Source organism: Halichoerus grypus, chromosome 5 (assembly GCF_964656455.1).
Source record: "Halichoerus grypus chromosome 5, mHalGry1.hap1.1, whole genome shotgun sequence".
NCBI classification, from domain to species: Eukaryota; Metazoa; Chordata; class Mammalia; order Carnivora; family Phocidae; genus Halichoerus; species Halichoerus grypus.
Window position 1 is genome coordinate 148,153,160 of NC_135716.1, and position 18,643 is coordinate 148,171,802.

An 18,643-nucleotide genomic window follows, 5' to 3' on the forward strand; every position below is an offset into this window, starting at 1 on the left:
GTAGGACAACTCAGAAAAGTATAGTTAATGGATGGAATACACTGTATGATAAAAATGCTACAAACATCATTTAGTTGCCATCAATAAGAAATTTACTTGTTTTTAAAAAATCCAAATGCTGGCATTGTGCAGAAAAATTTAGCAGTTTTATTTATAATTGTTATAAAGTTGAACTGCTGAAACTTGTTCACTGAAATATTTTGACTTGTATTAATGCTTTACGTCCCTGCATTTATATTAAAAATTCACACACAAATGAAAATGGAAAAACTGCCAATACCTGATTTGTGTCCTCTGTTTTTCCACTTTCAACCATATACTTAGATATCTGTTGACCCCATGGAAAAAAACATATCTAACATTCAGAACTACCAATAACAGGAAGAAGAGAAAAAAAAATTTTTTTTAAAGAATGAAATGTTTTCCGTCATAGTGTGTTCTTAAGCACATTCTCCTCATGTGCGGTGTGCTAGCTGGATGTCTTTTGGCATAATTGTTATACATTTGGCATGGATAGCACACATGTTGGTTTCTGCAAAAAGGCCTACCAGATAGGCCTCCCTTGCCTCCTGCAAAGCACCAGTATCTGCACTCTGGAAGCACAAATCTGTTTTGAAGTCCTGGGTAATTTCCTGCACCAGCTGCTGGAAAGGAAGTTTACGAATCAGAAGATCAGCGGTCTTCTGATAACGTCTAATTTCACACAGTGCCACAATACCAGGCCTGTGACGATTAGATTTCTTCACCCTTCAAGTAGAGGGTGCACTCTTGCTAGCGGCTTTTGTATCCAGTTGCTTCCTCAGTGCTTTATCACCAGTAGATTTGCAGTCCACTTTGTAGGGGCCATGGAATAGACACCTCCTTACTTACTCCCCTTCTCCTTCAGCTAGAGCTGGGTGAGCTAGAGGTGGTGCAGCAGTGGCTGCAAACACAATTTAATCCTTCAGGTTTAATCCTTTTTTATTGTGTACCTTATTTTTTCTTTTGAGTTTACTAATGGGCTTCTATGGTTCCATCATTGGCTAAAGGAATGTTAACTCAGAATTTAAGAAAATAGGAATTTTATTTTATTTTTTAAAGATTTATTTGAGAGAGAGAGAGAGCAAGCGAGCAGGGAGAGGGGCAGAGGGAGAGGGAGAGAGAATCTTTAAGCAGACTCCCCACTGAGCATGGAGCCCAATGCAGGGCTCAGTCCCACGACCTTGAGAACATGACCTGAGCTGAAATCAAGGGCCGGACCCTCAACCAACTGAGCCACCCAGGTGCCTCTTGAGAAATTAGGAATTTTAGAATCAGTTCTTTAGGCACGTGTTAGGAATCAGAAAGCTGCTTATTAAATATTTTCACGTTGAAAAGGAGATCATTTATAGGCAGAATCATTACACAATGGTTTTTCTATAAAATAAAAACAAAACAAAAACCACACACACACACACCCTCCTTCCTTTTTGTAATTTTAAATAAAAAGAATTTGTGAATGTTAGGTATGTTATCTACTTTGATCCTTCTGGTGGGAACAAAACATTTTCTTCTGTAACTTCTCCCTGATGCATTGGGTTTGGCAGGTGTCAAATTATGGACATTCCCTTGCCACTGGATGCCTGCCCTCCACTTTAGAGGAGCTGCTGTCTGAATAGACTCTCACAATTACCACATACTTACTACACTCTAGTTACCTGCTAAGTAAACTCATAAGCTTCCACTATAGTCATTCCATCCATTGTTGCAAGGTTAACATTTCTGAAGTGCATAATGAATCACATTCAGCCTTGCTTACGTAATATCTTCAATGGCAACCCAATACTTGCTGATTTATGTACAGATTTTTATTGCTGGCACTCAAAACCCTTCATTCTTTGCTCTGAAATTTCTCTTCTAGGTTTATTTTCCCATATAGGCCCAGAATAAATGCTCAGTAAATATTTCTCAATGATTGAATATGATAACATATATATCTCAGCTTTAGCTAAATACTCATTTTTGCTGTTCCTGAAATATACATGATACTCTCTCCTACTCTGAGTCAGTTAATCATACTATTCCTTCTGCCTAGAATACCTAGAGCAATAATTTCCTTCCTCCAAGACTTTTCTTTTTTTTTCTTTTATTATGTTATGTTAATCACCATACATTACATCATTAGTTTTGATGTAGTGTTCCATGATTCATTGTTTGCGTGTAACACCCAGTGCTCCATTCAATACGTGCTCTCTTTAATACCCATCACCAGGCTAACCCATCCCCCTACTCCCCTTCCCTCTAGAACCCTCAGTTTGTTTCTCAGAGTCCATAGTTTCTCATGGTTCGTTTCCACCTCCAGTTTCACCCCTTCATTTTTCCCTTCCTACTATCTTCTTTTTTATAACATATAATGTATTATTTGTTTCAGAGGTACAAGTCTGTGATTCAACAGTCTTACACAATTCACAGCTCTCACCATATCACATACCCTCCCCAGTGTCCATCACCCAGCCACCCCATCCCCTCCACCCCCCACCACTCCAGCAACCCTGTTTGTTTCCTGAGATTAAGAATGCCTCATATCAGTGAGATCATATGATACATGTCTTTCTCTGATTGACTGATTTCGCTTAGCATAATACCCTCTAGTTCCATCCATGTCGTTGCAAATGTCAAGATTTCATTCCTTTTGATGGCTGCATAATATTCCATTGTATATATATCCCACATCTTCTTTATCCATTCATCTGTTGATGTACATCTTGGCTCTTTCCATAGTTTGGCTATTGTGGACATTGTTGCTATAAACATCGGGGTGCACATACCCCTTTGGATCCCTACATTTGTATCTTTGGGGTAAATACCCAGTAGTGCAATTGCTGGGTCGTAGGGTAGCTCTATTTTCAACTTTTGAGGAACCTCCATACTGTTTTCCAGAGTGGTTGTGCCTGCTTGCATTCCCACCAACAGTGTAGGAGGGTTCCCCTTTCTCCGCATCCCCGCCAACATCTGTCATTTCCTGACTTGTTAATTTTAGCCATTCTGACTGGTGTGCGGTATCTCATTGAGGTTTTGATTTGGATTTCCCTGATGCCGAGCAATGTTGAGCACTTTTTCATGTGTCTGTTGGCCATTTGGATGTATTCTTTGGAAAATGTCTGTTCATGTCTCCTGCCCATTTCTTGATTGGATTATTTGTTCTTTGGGTGTTGAGTTTGATCAGTTCTTTATAGATTTTGGATACTAGCCCTTTATCTGATATGTCATTTGCAAATATCTTCTCCCATTCTGTCGGTTGTCTTTTGGTTTTGTTGACTGTGTCATTTGCTGTGCAAAAGCTTTTTATCTTGATGAAGGCCCAATAGTTCATTTTGCCCTTGCTTCCCTTGCCTTTGGTGATGTTTCTAGGAAGAAGTTGCTGCAGCTGAGGTCAAAGTGGTTGCTGCCTGTGTTCTCCTTTAGGATTTTGATGGACTCCTGTCTCACATTTAGGTCTTTCAACCATTTTGAGTCTATTTTTGTGTGTGCAATAAGGAAATGGTCCAGTTTCATTCTTCTGCATGTGGCTGTCCAATTTTCCCAACACCATTTGTTGAAGAGACTGTCTTTTTTCCATTGGACATTCTTTCCTGCTTTGTCGAAGATTAGTTGACTATAGAGTTGAGGGTCCATTTCTGGGCCCTCTATTCTGTTCCACTGATCTGTGTGTCTGTTTTTGTGCCAGTACCATACTGTCTTGATGATTACAGCTTTGTGATAGAAAAGACCCCGAATAGCCAGAGGAATGTTGAAAAAGAAAAGCAAAGCTGGTGGCATCACAATTCCGGACTTCAACCTCCAAGACTTTTCTTTAAGAAACTTTGCCTATATGCCTCTTCCCATGCCACCTTCCCCAGTCCTCTTAGAAATAAGTTTATATTTCTGTTCTGTTTTTAAAAAAGATTTATTTATTTATTTGAGAGAGAGAGCACGCATGAATGTGAGAGAGGGACAGAGGGAGAGAACCTCCAAGCAAACTCCCTGCCAAGCACAGAGCCTGACAACCCATGAGATCATGACCTGAGCAGAAACCAAGAGTCAGATGCTTAACCGACTGAGCCACCCAGGTGCTGTTCTTCTACTTAAATTATTTTAACTTTCCCTTATTTGGTTCTTTCCTTCCTTTATTCCTCTCACCTGGCTCTATTACTTACCATCTGAACAACCACAAACAGTTAACCTCTATGGGTGTCAGTCTATAAGTGTAGAACACAGATAATTACTCCTAGAGGTATTATGAAGACTGAAAGAGTCAGTAGTTATAAATACAGTTACTCCTAAGTTTATTTTGAAGATCAAAGTAGTCAATACAAGGTAATGTCTAACATAGTTAACCTTTGGCTGTTACTGTTTTTCATCCATCTATCTGTTCGTTCACTTGACATTTGTAGAACAATTCTTATAGGCCAGTAAACATGCTGGCCCTGAAAGTTGCAAGAAGAAGGTCCTGTTCTTCAGGTCCATTCCTCAGGGATTGCAAAATATAGTGTGAGACAGATGTATAAGCAATGACAGTTGAAGTTTATGTAAATGCAGAAGGATCATTGAAGAGGGAGCAGCCAGTTTTGCTGACAGATGGGGGTAGTGAAAAAATGACTTCCCAGAGAAAGGGATATTTGATTGTATTTCAATTTGTATTCTTATGTTCCTCTCTTTTGTAAATTCTAAAAATTGAGAGTAAGAACGGTCTTCCTCATCTTTGTATGCTCTATAAGAGTCAAACGTAGAGTACATTCACTCATTAGAATTGTTCAGAGCTCCATTAAGTTGACATCTATGACAATAAACAACAGTGAATTTATATTTTTATAGTAAATTGATAAACTGAGAATCGGGTTTATTTTCTTTCTAATAAAAATTAAATTATCAAAATTCAGTGTTTCTTTAGTGGCAAGAAGAATAACATAGTTGGGGTTGGGGGGCAGGGCGACACCAAGCTGTTTTGTACCACTGTGTGATGTGTGTGTGTCAGAGCAGGGCAGTCCAAGTTCATCGAATCGCAGTATTGCTCTTATTTGGGTAGGTTACTTACAGTATGAATTTCGGTTTCGTCATCTGCAGAATGAGGATGCTATTGACACCCTTGGAAGTCTATTGTGAAGATTAAATGGATTAACGTAACAGGTTGAAACATGAAATTGCCACTTTTTAAGAATGAGATAATTGAATATTAACAATTTCATATGGTTTTACCGAATAGGTAAAGCACATAATATGCAGGGTTTGGCAATTATAACTGTCAGCCCAAATCCCACTCAACATCTATTTTTGTAAATAATGTTTTATTGGAACACAGTCACACCCATTTGTATATGTATTGTATACAGCTTCTTTTACACTATAACTGACGGCAGGGGTGTGTGGTTACAACAAAATCACATGCCCACAAAGCCTAAAATATCTACTGTTTGGACCTTTACAGAAAAAGTTTGCCAACCCCTCGTGTAATGTCTGGCATTTAGTAGGCATTCAACAAACATTACCTCCTTTTCCCTTGAGTAAGCACCTTCTTTATATCACATACACATGCAGAATCAGAAACATTCTTTGGGTAGCTTCAGGGCCATTTTATGCTATTTAAATTACTCTGTTGGCCTGTCCTAGGTCAGACAAATTTAGGCAATCTTTGAATGTCTTCACTGGCTCTTTCTTTATTTGGCAAGGTTATAGATAATGTTGCTTTTGATGGTAGTGAGACTCTGTAGCTTCAGAGCATACATCCTTGTCAACATATAGAGTCTTTTACAAATAACACAGGCAAAGACTAAACAGCCAGAAAGAACAGCTTTGAAAGCAGAAGAAAGTTTGATTTTTAAAAGGAGTGAAAAGTTGTGAAATGGACTATACCCTGAACAGAGAGAGTGAGAAATTTGGGAGGGTGGATGAAACATTCAAGGGACATATTTACTCAGTAAATATGAGGGCAAACACATGGAAGCGAGACATCCCCCAACAGGAAATTTACAAGCACTATAATCAGATGCTGTGAATCTTGATTTCAGTTTATTAAAATCCCAAACCTGTAGACCACTGCTTCTGGTAACTGCTATGAAAATGTTCTTCCTTCTATAAACAACTAGAAGACTGGATAAAATATGTGATATATAACTATTTTCAGATATTAGACAACAGGTAGTGCAGGACTCTGAAGAAGGAAACAAATGAGCCCTATGGTGGTCTTACATTCTTACATCTCCAATCCTGGAGGCAATTTCTGGATCCCAGAGTAGGGAGAAGAAACCAAAGCAGAACCTGCTATTTTATTGAGTTTGAAGAGACAGAGTGTTTAGGGAAGTCAAGGCAGCTAGACTTTTTGCAAGGTAGAGTACTAGCAGAGGAAAAACCTCTAGAAATCTACATAGTGTCCCACATGGCGTTTAGCTGAATAACAATCTGTGCATGCATTGGGTGAAATTCCAGGAGGCTGGACAACCAATGACTGCCAGGAAAAAGAACAATTAACTGAGAGTTGTAAGGCAAATAATTCTGAGCTCACACAGAACTGGGAATAATCTGAGTTCCCACCAGCATAGTAGAGACACCTCAGTGGCTACGTGAGGCATTCAGGAGATACCCTCCAGAAGAGTCACACATAATGGAGTGAATAAACAAGCGCTAGGGTGAAGACTACTTTAGGATCGCTGTTTTACACGCTTAAAAACAACCTTCAAAAGGAACAAGTTGATTAACAAATTAACAAATTGCCTCTAAGAAACAGAGTCCAGCATCCCGTCAAAAGTTACTATACATATGAACAGCAGGGAAACCTAACCCACAATCAGGAGAGAAATTAGTCAAAAGAAATAGACCTAGAAGTGACTTAGATAATGAAATTAGTACATTGGGACTTCAGCTGTTATAAATACTATGAATATGCTCAAGGATTTAAAAACATGAACTTACTGAGGGGAGAATAGAATATATAAAATGGAATAACATATCATTCTAGAGATAATATAATATCTGAAATGACAGTTTCACTGGATGGCTTAATAGCAGATTAGAAACTTGCCAAAGAAAAGACCAGTGAACTTGAATATATAACAATAGAAACTACCTAAATTGAAGCACAGAGAGAAAAAAAGACAAGAATAAATGAACAAAGTATCAGTGACCTCTAGGGTAAAATTAGGCAGTCTAACAGACATGCAATTGGAGTCCTCAAGGGAAGAAAAGATTGGGGAAGGAGGTCAAGACAAAAAATACTTGAAGAAATAATCTCTAAAGTTTTTCCATAGCTGATGAAAACTATAAAACTTATAGATCTAAAAAGCTCAATGAACTCCATGAAGAGTAAACACAAAGATTTCTACATTAAGGAGTATCATTGTCAAATTGCTGAAAACAAGTGATAAAGAGAAAAAACAATTTCAAAGCAGAAAGAATTAAAAAAACACAGATTACACAGGGGAACAAATACAGACTCTTTAGATTTCTCATCAGAAACAATGCAAGCTCCCCGATGTTTATAGCAGCAATGTCCACAACAGCCAAACTGTGGAAAGAGCCAAGATGTCCATCGACAGATGAATGGATAAAGAAGATGTGGTATATATATACAATGGAATATTATGCAGCCATCAAAAGGAATGAGATCTTGCCATTTGCAACGACGTGGATGGAACTGGAGGGTATTATGCTGAGCGAAATAAGTCAAAAAGAGAAAGACATGTATCATATGACCTCACTGATATGAGGAATTCTTAATCTCAGGAAACAAACTGAGGGTTGCTGGAGTGGGGGGTGGGGTGGGAGGGATGGGGTGACTGGGTGATGGACACTGGGGAGGGTATGTGCTCTGGTAAGCGCTGTGAATTGTGCAAGACTGTTGAATCTCAGATCTGTACCTCTGAAACAAATAATGCAATATATGTTAAGAAAGAAAAAAAGAAGAAGAATGTAGCAGGAGGGGAAGAATGAAGGGGGGGAAATCGGAGGGGGAGAAGAACCATGAGAGACGATGGACTCTGAAAAACAAACTGAGGGTTCTAGAGGGGAGGGGGGTGGGAGGATGGGTTAGCCTGGTGATGGGTATTGAGGAGGGCACGTTCTGCATGGAGCACTGGGTGTTATGCACAAACAATGAATCATGGAACACTATATCTAAAACTAATGATGTAATGTATGGGGATTAACATAACAATAAAAAAAATAAAAAAAAAAGAAACAATGCAAGCTAAAAAGCTTGACATTTTTATTTATTTATTTATTTATTTTTAAGCTTGACATTTTTAAAGTACTGAAAGTTAAAAGAAATGACAATTTAGAATTCTATATAAGGTGAAAATAATCTTTCAAAGTGAAGGAAAAATACTTTTTTAAACAAAAACTGAAAGAATTTGGTGCCAGCAAACCTCCACTATAAGAAATATTAAAAGAAGTTCTTTAGGCAAAAGGAAAATGACACCAGAATAAACTTTGATCTATACAGAAGAATGAAGAGTGCTAGTAATGGTAAAATGTGGTTAAGTATAAAAGACATTTTTCCTTCTGTTTTTAATTTCTTTAAAAGATAAATATTTAAAGAAAAAATAACTAATACTGACTTTTGGACATACGTAGAAATAAAATATATGACAACAATAGCATGAAAGACAGAACAGAATTGTAGTACGGTTCCTTTTTTTTTTTAAGATTTTATTTATTTATTTGAGAGAGAGCATGAGAAGGGGGAGGGTCAGAGGGAGAAGCAGACTCCCTGCTGAGCAGGGAGCCCGATGCGGGACTCGATCCTAGGACTCCAGGATCATGACCTGAGCTGAAGGCAGTCGCTTAACCAACTGAGCCACCCAGGCACCCTGTAGTAGGGTTCCTTCTTATACATGAAGTGATATAATATTAATTGAAGATTGTCTGTTATACTAAAGATGCATATGTAAACCTTAGAGCAACCACTAAAAAAAAGACAGAAAATATAGTTAATAAGCTGTTAAGATAGATAAAATGGAATACTAAAAAAAGAATTATCCAGAATAAGGCAGGAAAAAGGAAAAAAATGGGATATGTACAAAACAAGTAGCAAGATGAAAGATTTAAATCCAACCACATTATAGTTACAATAAATATAAATGGTCTGTACATTAAAGGGCAAAGATTGTCAAAATGAATTTTTAAAAGCAAGACTCAGCTGTATGCTGCCTATAAGAAACATACTTTAAATATAATGACAGTAATAAGTTAGACATAAATGAAATGGGAAAATATTTACAAACACTAAACATAAGAAAGCTATAATGACTGTATTAATATCAAAGTACAGAAAAAAGAGTATTACCAGGACTAAAAAGAGACGTTTCATAATGATTGAAAGGACAGTTCAAGAAGGTATAACAGTCTTAAATGTGTATGCACCTAATAAGAGTTTCAAAATACATAAAATAAAAACCGACAGGACCAGAAGAATAGACAAGTTCACAATTATACCTGGAGATTTCACATTCCTATCTCAGCAATTATAGGAAAATGACAGATAAGGGTATAGAAGATTTGAGCAACTCTTAACAACTTGACCTAATTGACATTTATAGACACTTTACTCAACAGTAGCAGAGTACATAGTCTTTTCAAGTGTACATGGTACATTCACCAGCATAGACCATGGCCTAGACCATAAATAAAGTCTTAATAAATTTTAGAGGACTGCAATCAAGTGTATTATATCTGACCAAAACAAAATTAAATTGCATATTTTATAATTTATGTAACTTATAATTTACATAAGTTATCTTTATTCTTATGCACTGTGTTTAGTAGTTTGTTTCTTTGTATGTCCAATATAATCAACAAAAAAGCTACTAAAAGTGACAAGTGAAATTAACAAGGGCATAGCCTACAAGATTAATATACCAAAAAAAAAAAAAATACTGCATTGAAGATGGAGTTTTTGAAATATTATACCATTCATGATTCCACCCAAAAACATGAAATATTTAAGGATAAATCTAACAAAATATATGCAAGATCTGTACACTGAAAACTACAAATTATTGCATAAAGAAATACAGTCATACCTTGAAGATATCATAGGTTTGGTTCCAGACCACTGCAGTAAAGCAAATATCGCAATAAAACGAGTCAAACGAATTTACGAATTTTTTTGTTTCCTAGTGCACACAAAAGTTATGTTTACCTCATACTGTAGTCTGTTACAATGTACATACCTTAATTTAAAAATACTCTATTGCTAGAAAAATGCTAACCATCATCTGAGCTTTTTTAGCAAGTTGTAAATTTTTTGCTGGTAGAGGGTCTTACCTTTATGTCGATGACAGCTGACTGATTAGGGTGGTGATTGAAGAAGGTTGGGATGGCTGTGGCAGTTTCTTAAGATAAGACAACAATAAAATTTGCTGTACTGATTGACTCCTCCCTTCATGGATGATTTCTCTGTATCATGTGATGCTGTTTGACAGCATTTTACCCACAGTAGAACTTCTTTCAAAATTGGGGTCAGTCCAGGGCGCCTGGGTGGTTCAGTCATTAAGCGTCTGCCTTCAGCTCAGGTCATGATCCCAGGGTCCTGGGATCGAGCCCCGCATCAGGCTCCCTGCTCAGCGGGAAGCCTGCTTCTCCCTCTCCAACTCCCCCTGCTTGTGTTCCTTCTCTTGCTGTCTCTCTCTATGCAAAAAATAAAATCTTAAAAAAAAAATTGGGGTCAGTCCTCTCAAATCTTGCTGTTGCTTTATCAACTAAGTTTATGTAGTATTCTAAGTCCTTTGTTGTAATTCTAACAGTCTTCATAGCATCTTCACCAGGAGTTAATTCCTTTGCAAGACCATTTTCTTGTTCATCCATAAAAAGAAACTCCTCATCTGTTCAGGTTTTATCATGAGAATGCAGCCATTCAGTCACATCTTCAGACTCAACTTCTAATTCTAGTTCTCTTGCTCTTTCCACCCCATCTGCAGTTAGTTCCACCACTGAAGTCTTAAACCCCTCAAAGTCATGCATGAGGGTTGGAATCAACTTTTCCCAAACTCTTGTTCATGTGGATATTTTGACTTCTTCCCACAAATCAGGAATGTTCTTAATGGTATCTAGAATGGTGAATCCTTTCCAGAAGGTGTTTGATCTGTTTTGCCTAGATCCATTAGATGAATCACTATCTGTGGCAGTTATAGCCTTACGAAATGGATTTCTTAAATGATAAAACTTGAAAGTTGAAAGGACTTCTTGACTCATGGGCTGCAGAATAGATGCTGTGTTAGCAGGCATGAAAACAGCATTACTCTTGTTGTATATCTCCATCAGAGCTCTTCAGTGGCCACGAACATTGTCAATGAGCAGTAGTATTTTGAAAGAAATCTCTTTTTCTGAGCAGTAGGTCTCAACAGTGGGCTTAAAATATTCAGTAAACCGTGTTGTAAACAGATGTGTTCTCACCTAGGCTTTGTTGTTTGATATAAAGAGTACAGACAGAGTAGATTTATGTAATTCCTAAGGGCCCTAGGATTTTCAGAAAGGTAAAGGAGCATGGACTTCAGCTTAAAATCACCAGCTGCATTAGCCCCTTGCAGGAGTCAGCCTGTCCTTTGAAGCTTTAAAGCCAGGCATTGACTTCTCCTCTCTAGCTATGAAAGACTTAGATGGCACCTTCTTCCAATATAGGGCTGTTTAGTCTGCGTTGAAAATCTGTTGTTTAGTGTAGCCACCTTCATTATCTTAGCTAGAGCTTCCAGATAACTGCTGCAGCTTCTGTATCAGTACTTGCTGCTTCATGTTGCAAGTTCATATTATGGAAATGGCTTCTTTCCTTAAACCTCACAAACTCCCCTCTGCTAGCTTCAGATTTTTCTTCTGCAGCTTCCTCACCTCTCTTAGCCTTCACAGAATTGAAGAAAATAAGGATCTTGATCTGGATTAGATTTTGACTTAAGGGAATGTTGTAACTAGTTTGATCTTCCATCCAGACCACTCAAACTTTCTCCATATCAGCAATAAGGCTGTTTCACTTTCTTATCATTCATATATTCACTGGAGTAGCACTTTTAGTTTCCTTCAAGAACTTTCCCTTTGCATTCATAACTTGGCTAACTGGTGCAAGAGGCATAGTTTTCAGTTTATCTTGGCTTTCAACATGGCTTCCTCACTAAGCTTAATCATTTGTAGCTTTTAATTTAAAGTGAGAAACATGCAACTCTTCCTTTCATTTGAACACTCCGGGGCCATTGTAGGATTATTAATTGGTGTAATTTCAATATTCCCTCTCAGAGACTAAGGAAGCCTGTGGAGAGGGAGAGAGATGGGGAAAAGCTTATTGGTAGAGCAATCAGAACATACGTAACATTTATCAGTTAAGTTCACTGCCTTATATGGATGTGGTTCATGGTCCCCTAAAACAATTATAATAGTAAAACACACTGATCATATATAACCATAACAACTATAATAATAATGGAAAAGTTGTAAATACTGCAAGGGAGAGGGAGAGAGTATGTTAAGCAGGCTCCATGCCCAGTGTGGAGCCTGGCACAGGGCTTGATCTCATGACCCTGAGATCATGACCTGAGCTGAAATCAAGAGTTGGTCGCTTAACCAACTGAGCCACACAGGTGCCTTTAAGTTCTATTTTTAATAGTGGATTATGATGAAATGTTGATTTAAAACCATAACTGATAAATGAGAAGGCAAAATGCAGAACCAGTATTCAACTCCAAATCTGCTCCCTCCCTGATGCCATGTACCTTATCTTGTACCATGCTATTTCTTATGTATTCCATGTTTCCCAAGATAGTTTCAATTTTTGAATATCCAGTCAAATTTTTTTCCAGAACTGCACTAATACTGGTTTGAAGTATAACAGTTATTCAATAAAAGGCAGAAACAGAGAAACAAAATTTGTCTTTATTTTCCTTTATTAGATTAGCATTTATGGGTCTTTGGGTGTAATTGAATTTTTGACTTTCACTGTAGCACTTTGGTTTGTATATGTATGTGTTCTTGAATAGTAGCCATATGATTGATTAATGTGGCAGGGAATGTGCAGCAATACTCTATTTTGCTACCCACAGTTACTTAATATAGTGCTAGGTAGGCATATTAAGAGACACTTATATAATGATTTTTAGTTTACAAAGCATATTTCATATACGTGATCTCATTTGAGCCAAGTAGTAGATTAAATAATTTTTGATAGAAATAGTGTACAGTAGAATACAGTTGGTATTATTATAAATTATCCTCAGTGTTATTTCAAACCACTTCTAACTAGCTCTTAGAGTAGTTGTAATAATGTATTTGTTTGTATACACTTTTCTCTATAAGACTATGAACTCCTTGAGGGCAGGAAGCAGATCTTACTCATCTTTGTGTCTCAGGTGCCGCACTAGCATAGCTCCTGGCACAAAATAAACAGTAAATGTTTCTTGTATTTATATTAAATGTAATTCTGAAAAGTCAAGTGATTGGCTCTAAATTGCAATAAATAACTCCTAGCCCAGTACTCTAATATATATTACTGCTTTCTTCAGATGTTCCCCTGCTCTTTTTCAAGAAACCAAGCTCTTTTCCTCTGTTATTGAGAAAGGTCTTATTGGAACCCTTGTACTTGACCCTATTCTATAACTGAGAAATGAAAGGTTGTTTATAATATATATGTGCACTACTTAATCTCTGGCATTTGTGTTTGCAAGTTAACATGCTGTCTATTGCATTTGAACAGCTGTAACGTATGTGATAAGATTTCTTAATAAGTCATTTTTTGAGCAATGGAAATATGAATCTGGAGAATAATGTTCCCAGCTTGTTAAGTTGTGCTTTTGGACTCTTGGGTTTTAAACAGTCAGTTGCCTATAATTCTCTGTTTGAGAAAGGTAGTGAAGATAGCATTGTAACCTGTTTCTGAGCTAACAGAGATTCCATGGAATTTTTTGATGTGCAAAGAAAAGGGCTGTTTGCAACTATGTTCAATTGGCTAAATTCCTATAAATTTTCCAACAGAAAGAGAAGGCTTAAAATGAAAATTTATGCATGATAAGTAGTTTTTTTAGTTCAGGGTGACTTAATCAATAGTCTTACCAATTGCTGGCCCACTTCATGACACTGTTTAATATTCTACATGTATAATATATAAAGGTTTTTTTGGATAAACATCTACAAGAGATTGTTGGTACTGCTTGTTCCCACAGCCAATGAAAGTCTTTTTGTTCTTTTATTGTATGTTTGTTGACAGTTGTGATCAACACGGAATGAACTGCTTTACAGTTTATTACTTTCAAAGTACAAATTTGAATGCTGTGGATTCAGATGTATAAAAGAGATAAAATTACAGACAGCTTTGAGTGGCAGTTACATATCAAACCTCACGGGGGTTTGACAGGCAACGAATATCGTTATTAGACGCTTTTTCCATAATTGCTGACATTTATCCAGTGTTTCACAGTATTTGCTAATGTATTAATGCAGTCAATCTCTGAGAGGCTGCACATGCCTTTTTAGCCCTGGCTTTTATGGGATTCTGAAATTCATAGACCCACAGATACTTATTCCCTGCTGGTTGCCGTAGTGACAGAGCTCAGAGATAAGCCAAGACAGAGCCCTTTTGTGATTGCTTTTCAGGTGACATTCAGCGGCAGCTTGAGTAGAGTGTCCTTTTATAGTTCCTGTAATTCAGAAAATGATAACAGCTTTCTGCTGCTTAGAAGGGAAGTCTGTGGACTGCTCCCGGTGGGATTTCGGTTTGCTGTGCCACTTCATACCAACACCAGCCTGATAAAGTTCTTATTATTGTGGAGATTTCAAAGTGCAAGGGGACTGAATTAATTATGACAGGTTAGAAAATACAGGACTGATGCTACAAATAAAACTTTAAAGAACCAATACATGTTCTCCAACTATATGTAACATTAATTTGGATATTTTAAGTTATTAGTGATGATGTAATTAAGTACTTGCTTAATAAGTAAATGCATCTGACCTCTAAATTGCCGGTGAACAATGCCAGCTGTTCCATCTCAAAGTTTAGAAGTTATCTTTTATTTCTGTGTATCATTTTCTCATTTTGAAACCATTTCCTCAATATCTTGCTGTTTCAGAGGCAAAGAGCTGTATTTGGACACTCTCAGAGTTATTTTAATTTCTTTTCAGTATTCTCAGCAGTGGAATAATTAAAAATGAATGTTTTATAAATAGCAGCTTATATAAAGTACTTAAAGTTCAGAAGAAAACACTATTGATGATAGAGCATGGTGGTGTGGGCAGATCAAGAAATTGCTGGAGAAAATAGAATCTTACCTGGAAAGAATATAGATGCCCTAAGGAGCCATGTTTTCCCGCTAGACTCTGGAAGCTAGGAGAGTTAATAGTCTTAATTCTGGAAGAAGGAGAACTCCAGTAACAATGGGTAAGTATGAGAAGCCATGAGAGCTAGAAACAACTGTCAGTGTAGTTGATTTTATTGAAAAGAGGCAAAAACAAACAAACAAAAAACACCCAAGAAGAAACAGGAACACTAACCTGAATTAAACCATGCAGATCTGAAGGAAGGTATTAAGCACTTACATATCTTACCCCTAAAATTTAAATGTAATTTCACAGTTAAACAGGAAGCAAGCAGAATGAGCTGAATAGAGAAGTAACTGGAGAATCTGAAGAGATGAAAAAGAGTAGATGTATTCCCTGATTTGTAAATTTCTAGTGAACATGCTAGGTGAACAAGCATATGGATAGCACATGAATGAGGACTCAGAATAGAAATTTGGCCTAAAACATCTAATTAGTTATCTTGGATTAGGTATGCAATTGAAAAGGTGGAGATCTGATTTGTGTTACTTGTTTCTAACCTTTCAGTCTCATTTAGAGCAGATGTAAACTCAACCGTCATAAAATTCAAATATTTGTAATTCAGACAAAAAAGGGTAACCTTCAGACTAGTGACAAATAAATATGGCATTTTCAAATGATATTTAGTAGACCTTTATTAACAGTGTGTTACTCCATGGTGTTCATTGCATTTCTTACTTTTTACAGTTAGCTTAATCAGTCATCTACTTTGATATATTAAAGAAGAGAAAGAGAGAAGAGAGATCTGTAAGAGTTGTACTATTATATGATATGCTTTTCTGTGCTGTGGTTATCTACTTAGGAATCTCTTAAAATTTAGTTATCCACTAAGAAGGTCTTTAGGACCATATCACCCTCACAGTATTTTAGAATTGATAAATACCAGCTTATAATTATTACTAAAAACAAAACAAACAAGCAAACAAACCAGAAAAATAAGACCTATAGGGTAAGGGAAAAGGGCATAATAGTCTTTTGAAAAATGTAAAGATTCCGTGTTTAAAAATGGTTATTATATTCAGGGAATTGTTTCTTTTTATTAACATAATCACTTGTTCCCTGATTTCAGAAGCAAAAATTTCATCATGATGTTTGTCTATTTTCAGATGATTATAAACTCAAAAATAATTTAATGAAAATTGGCCTTTTGCAGTGTGACATCAAATTTTGCAGCAAGAACATTTAAAATAACTTTCAAAAATTGAAGTTTAGTTATTTTAATACAAAATATGTTAAAACTGGGGCACCTGGCTGGCTTAGGCAGTAGAGCATGCAACTCTTGATCTCAGAATTGTGAGTTCAAGCTCCATGTTGGGCATAGAGATTACTTAAAAATAATAATAAAATAAAAATGTTACAGCTAAACGTGGAATACATTTGTGACTTGACCCCTAGGAAATTAAAAAAAAAAAGAAAAGTCTAGATGAAATGTAACCATTTCTCTTCACCTCTAATTATTATTCTTTTTGTTATTAATAAAAATAGTAATAACAGGAACGATACCCATTTTTCCTACTTTGTTCTAAGCACCTTGCTGGGGCTTTATATACTTTATTCCTCATATTCCCATTAATCAGTTCTGAAAGGTAGATGTTATTATTGCTCATTTACACATGAAGGAAGTGAGGCTCAGAGTCATTTAGTAACTTGTCCAACAATGCACAGAGAAGAACTGGTAGAAAGGGGATCCTGGCACAGGTTTGACTCTAAAGGCTACTTCTTTTCATTGTACCAAAAGGGATTTCCTTATGAACCCTCAATCCCAGGTTCTTATTTTTCCTTCCCTGTATAGTTCTCCAACTTCACTTATTATGAACATTCAGATATTTTCCTTAAAGAATCTGTTTTGTTCCATAAGATTGATCCCTTTGCCTTAAGCTCATCTTAGACCTGTCTCTCTAAGAATGATAACATTAGGTAGTGCTTTAAAAATACTATACACAAGGTACTAGTCTTAGCAGTGTATATAATAATATAACTCAATCTTTCTAACTACCGTAGGAGGTGAAGTTTATTGTTTGTCCCATTTTACACAAACAATACACAAACATGCGTATTAAGGCATATTCATATGACCTCATAATTAATAAGTGGCAGTGGTATTTGAACCCAAGTAGAATAGAGTTCATGGCCTTACCACATTGTATGCCTCTCGTAATAGCAGAGGTAGATGAATGACAGGACATCTGTGAAAGCCTATCTGTTGTGTTCCATGATTCATTGGAACACTACATCAAAAACTAATGATGTACTGTATCGTGACTAACATCACATAATAAAATTAAATTAAAAAAAAAAAAAAGAAAGCCTATCTGTCATCTGTGTTCTTCACCATGGCATTCTGTTCATTGTGGAGGAGCTCACAGATGAGCATGCCACATTCATTGTGTCAATAATTCTACTTTTATGGAATGTGAGGTGGAAAATGGAAACTAGATCTTTCTGTAATTTACTGTGAAGGATGACCACTGTGTGTACCACGTCTGCCAATCCTTTCTCTTTCTTTTAGATTCATTGATCTATAGACAATTGGCAACTTTATTTCCTCACAAGCTTTTAACATTCAAGGAGAAGGTATCATCATTCTAACCTTTTTCATCTCTAATGCCAATAGCTGAGGGTTTACCAATTGATCCATAAAACTCCAGATGATATTAAATGTCATTTCCATTTTAAACATGGAAGGAAGATACCATGGCGAGTTATTTAAAAACTTGTCCAATTCCACAGAGACAGGATTAAAACTTGGAAGCTCCTTTATACTGAACATTAGAATACTGCCACTAACTAATCCCACACTTTGAAATCAGGTAACTGTGTATAGGAAAAGCACTGGATTTAGAGGTCAGAAAACATTGATTCTAATCTAAGCTGAGTATAAGATCATCTCTATACCTGTGTTCAGTACCCCATTCCCATTTGTCTTCTCAGAACTGTACATTATCAATGATCTCTTCTTTAGTATTTTAACTAATGTCATTGTGCTGGATATTCTATCCACATTTTAAGCACAAAAAGCCTCTCATCATAAAAGAAACACACATATACACACCATAAAAACAAATATACATGGGTATATAAAAACAAATCCTCCCCTGGCTTTAACTACTACTTTCTCTCCTACTTTTTGCAGCCAAAATTCAAAAAGAGTTATCTGTATTTACCATCTCCATTTTTTCTGCTTGACTGATTCCTCACCTCACACCACCTTCACCTTCAACCCATTTCTCCACTGGAATAGCTTTTCTTGAGGTACCGTTGACTGCCATGTTACTAAACCAAGTTGACCTCTCAATCCTCATTGTAGCTCTGCTTGATTTCTTAACAGTGTTAGAGGAAAAAAAAAAAAAACCTTTTAATTGAA

General features: G+C 36.6%; 1 protein-coding gene and 1 pseudogene across 6 annotated transcripts in view; one reads left to right on the forward strand and one right to left on the reverse strand.

Annotated features, from left to right (window-relative positions):
* FAF1 (Fas associated factor 1) overlaps positions 1-18,643 on the forward strand; it is a 503,750-nt gene that overhangs the window by 309,878 nt on the left and 175,229 nt on the right. The gene's annotated exons all lie outside the window — the stretch shown is intronic.
* On the reverse strand, positions 368-18,548 carry LOC118522495 (histone H3.3A-like; annotated as a pseudogene).